Consider the following 4,890-nt stretch of genomic DNA (forward strand, 5'->3'; position numbering starts at 1 on the left):
ACCAGCCTAAAGCAGTTCCCTGTATGCCAACTAAGTGCTCTAGTCTTTGCAATAGGATGTCATGGTCGATAGTATCAAATGCAGCACTGAGATCGAGCAAAACAAGAATAGAGACAAGTCCCTTGTCTGAGGCTATTAGAATGTCATTTGTGACTTTAACCAGAGCTGTCTCTGTGCTATGATGTGTTCTAAAGCCAGACTGAAAATCTTCAAATAAATCATTGTTTTTTAAGTAATCACACAACTATTTTGCGACCGCTTTCTCAAGAATTTTTGAGAGGAACGGAAGATTAGAAATAGGTCTATAGTTGGCTAAAACCTCTGGATCGAGGTTGTGCTTTTTAAGAAGCGGTTTTATCACTGCTACTTTGAATGATTGTGGAACATAGCCTGATAATAAAGACATATTCATAATATTTAATAAAGAAGTGCTAATTAATGGAAAAACTTCCTTCAACAGCTTAGTTGGAATTGGGTCTAACATGCACGTTGATGGTTTAGAAGAGAGAATCATTGAATTTAATTGTTCAAGGTTTATGGCTGAAAAGCATTCTCGTTTACTATCTAGTGTATTAGAACTTACGTTTCCGGGAGCTGTTGATAACACTATACTGGTCAAAGGCAAGAGGTCATTAATTTTGTTTCTAAGAGTAACAATTTTATCGTTAAAAAAGCACATAAAATCATTACTACTGAGTGCTATGGGAATAGAAGGCTCAATCGAGCTGTGGCTCTCTGTCAGCCTGGCTACAGTGCTGAAAAGAAATCTTGCATTATTCTTATTCTCATCTATTAATGAAGAGTAGTAGGCTGCTCTCGCTTTACGCAGTGCTTTCTTATATTCATTGAGAGTAATATGCCAAATTAAACGAGATTCTTGGAGTTTAGTGGAACGCCATATCCTTTCAAGTTGTCTAGACTTTTGCTTTATTTTGCGGGTTTCGGCATTATGCCATGGAGCTAATCTATGTTGTTTTATTTTCTTCTTTTTCAAAGGAGCAACGGAGTCTAATTTTATTCGCAGCGTAGGAGCAGGTACGTGCCGCCATGTTTCTACACTAGCACAGAACGGACAAACTTAATGGCCATACACACGTTTTTATACATAGTAGGTGCCTGCTAGAAAAGCCTTAGTTATTGAGCTATAACATATAGTACTATAGATAAATAACTAAGTCCATCTTCAGCACACTTGATACTGAAAGGCTTGAGGCAGTGGTGGATGATGCCATCTTCAGTTACTAAATTACTGTCCTTGAAGGCCACCATACTTTATGAACATTTTCCCAAAGGGAGGGTGGAGTAAGGGAGCTTTGCTATCTCCGATATTACACACTGAACCTTTTAAACTTACTAGGTCTACTTTTTCAAAATAGTCAATGATCTTGTTTTCCACCTTTTTTTAGAATGTCAGGAGTGAGGAAGCCGAGAGTGCAATCCCACAGACTACCACGGGACTTTATGTGATCCGCAATGAGGACGCTGACGAAGAGGACGGGCCAGAGGATGTCGGTGTGATCATCGAAGGTGTAGAACTCCAATCTGCGAAGTATTTCGTTAGGATGGGCCATGCTTTTTGGGTTGATTTACACTCTCAACTTGAGCTATCCACAGGAACTCAAGTTTACTTTCGAGTTTTTACAGAAAGTGTTGATGAACTTGGATGGCAACAAGCTGTCACCAAAGGTCCAAAGCCTTAAAATCAAGATGCTTCAATGAGCCCATAATTTCAAGGCTGGACAATCAAGCTGTGAAAAAGAATTGTTCTTGTTGGACAATATACGTTTGATGACTACATACTACTTAAGGTGGTTCAAGTAGGAAATATTGAACTCTGGGACAGTTATTTTTTGGCACATTCATTTAGTTTGATCTTTAATGGTCCATTTTGTTGGAGAAAACTGTTCTTTGACATGTCAATTTTTCGATGAGATTGCATAATCTTTTGTTGCAATAGATGAGAACGAGCGATGGAGATCCCTTTTTTTTATCGCCATAAACATCTCATGGACTCGCCACTTAAAAAGCTACAATGCCAAGTGAGATTCCTCTGTGAAAGTCAGTCTGGAAATGTTTACAATAGACAATTGTGATGTTCTTAAAAGTTGCAAGGTGTTGAATTTTAACAGTTCTGTGTTAATACCTAATAGAGTGGTGCAGTGATGATGTATGTTTGTTGGCTGACCCTGAAGTAAGCTGCGCAAGGGTTCCCTCGACAAAAAGCAATGGGATTTCCCTGGGTCTGTGGAAAACGAACCCATTTGATAAATGCACATTTTCTCCAAGTCTACCTACTTTTATAACAAATTATACTACTTTTAGTAGTACTTTTATAATAATTACAATTATAATAATACAAATGATATATAAATTATATTCGTTTTCCACAGACCCACAGAGAAATCCCATTGCTTTTTTTTCGAGGGAACCCTTGCGCAGCTTACTTCAGGGTCGGCCTACAAAAATACGTCATCACTGCATCACCCCATATTTAAAAATGTTGCACTTGAATTTGATTCCAACGCTTTCTGAAAGCGTCAGGAATGGAGCAGCTCAAGGTATCTTAATGGGTTACAAACTTGATCCAGGGGACTGCAGTTGCCTCCTGTTTATTCCAGACCATTATATTTTCTTAACTGTGAAAAAAGTACTCTTGCTGTTCAAGTGTTTGCAATGTGGTTGTGAAAACATTGTGACATATTTGTGGTTTAAGGTTTGTGAACAGCACTAGGTTGAAGAAAATACCATCATAGTTTGAGCTCAAAGTAATGTTGAATGTTTGGTCTTTGGAAGTCAATCTGGAAATGTGACACATTGACATTTGATGATGAAAGGATGTGAGCAGATGTTGAAAAAGTTCCATTGTAAACCTTGGAAAACTATTCTTGTATGTGATTTAGTTGCACAATGACGCATATGAAAAGCATTTAAAACATCCCTTAACCTTTATGTGCAATAAGTGAATCAACACATTAGGTTTATTTAAAACGTCCCTTAACCTTTATGTGCAGTAAGTGAATCAACACGTCCCTTAACCTTTATGTGCAATAAGTGAATCAATACATACATTGTATGTAAAAGTTGGCATTAAATTCTATTAATCCGATCTAAAAGTTACTTAATTATTTCACACTAAGTCAACGTAATGGAAAAACATAGCATTGAATGTGAATATTTACATTAAACATACATGATAAAATTGAATGAAAAATGTACATGTAATTAAAACACTTAAAGTCAACGCTTTTGGCTTAATTATTCATTTTTAATACACTTTAATTAAATGGTGCAGTAATAAAACAGACGGGAGGTAGTGAGTAGAGAAAGGCTGCAGCTTCCTCTCGCAGTGGCGGCCGTGGATAAGTACCTGAGATCGTGTTGTCCTCCGTCTGTATCGATCCAGCGCTCCTCCTTCAATGGCGGCTGGTGACGTCGTTCACCCACCTCTTTCTCCAATGTCCGTTACTGCGCATAACAGAGGATTCAGACGTTGTTCATTCAATACATAACTAAACACGCCTTTTCTCCTCAAACCCTCTTTCATGACTTTTTAATTAATGCATTTTAACGGCCGCAATCGTTGTTTTCTCAAAAACGGAAGTCAAGCTTATTTTCAAAATAACCTTTAGCCTCAGTCGAATGCTAACCGTACATGTTTTCACATTAAAACAGTTAAGTTTACTGTATGTTTAAACCAAAAATACATAATTAAACATTGATTTTAATTTCCAACAATCCCTCCTTACAGACCCTTTAGGGCAGTGGTCACCAACCTTTTTAAGCCCAAGATCACCGACCTCGGCCTAGATGAAAGGCGAGATCTACCTATTGCAGAATTGAGTGCAAAAGACGGCCCAGACAGTGCTTCCAATTTGAGGCCTTTTATATAGGCTAATTGCATCTGAATTACTGTTACAATGAAGGCTCCATAATCAGCTCATGGCAGGGGTAAAGTGCTATTTATAAATCTGGTGCACTTTGAGAGCAACATGAAGAGATCTATGGATACCTCTCTCAGCACCCATATGAAACAGAACTGTAAACAGATTTTCTTTATGGATATTTTACAAATCACTCCCCTTTTAAACTGTATTCTTGCTTTACTGCCATATAGTATTTCATACGTGTTTTTAATTTTTTCTCTTATTATAACTATTTTTTCTCTACTCCCTCCTTTCACATAAATCGTTCTCATTGTCAGGGTTTGAGCTTTGTTGTGTCTAGTTGTGGGGTTATTTTGCTTTTTTGTTCTCCCTGTCATGTTTTCCTCCTCGTTTCTTGTCTGGTCCTTCTCCCTGTGTTTTCCTCCCTGGTGTGTCTAATTGTCTGATTGTACCCCCTCCCTCCTTTCATACTTTTTAAGCCATGTTGATTAACTGATCCGCTGTCATTGGTACTGCATAAAAAACATCACTGGCTGTACTAGTGCACAGGTCCCAGTCCAATCCTGTGGCAAGAGTGGGTACAAGGTTTTAGTTCCACGATAACACCAAACATCTACTCTGGGATTCGGCAATTTAGACAGTGTAGTGGACATTTCCACTACATTCTCCCCTTTTGATCATACTTGATCAATAAAAAAAACAAATGACAGGATAGACTGATATAACACATCAATGAATACACTCCATCGCTGGTTTAAGTAAACACATCCCAAATATATCATAGAAAACTGGCTGTTTTTGTGGAGGACAGTCTCCAATATAATGTAAGCATAAGAGCGGGGTACACATGGATTATATTGTCGAAACCAGACTCTTCTGATTCTCACTGTGGCGCAAAGGATTGTCGTGTAATGGAATAGCAGTATACTGAGGATACCATGCTGGAGACGCACTTCTTCAGTATTGGGATAATCAAACAGGTACAACTGATTAATAGGCCAAAATT

This window comes from Pseudochaenichthys georgianus, chromosome 10, assembly GCF_902827115.2.
Source record: "Pseudochaenichthys georgianus chromosome 10, fPseGeo1.2, whole genome shotgun sequence".
Taxonomy (NCBI): Eukaryota; Metazoa; Chordata; class Actinopteri; order Perciformes; family Channichthyidae; genus Pseudochaenichthys; species Pseudochaenichthys georgianus.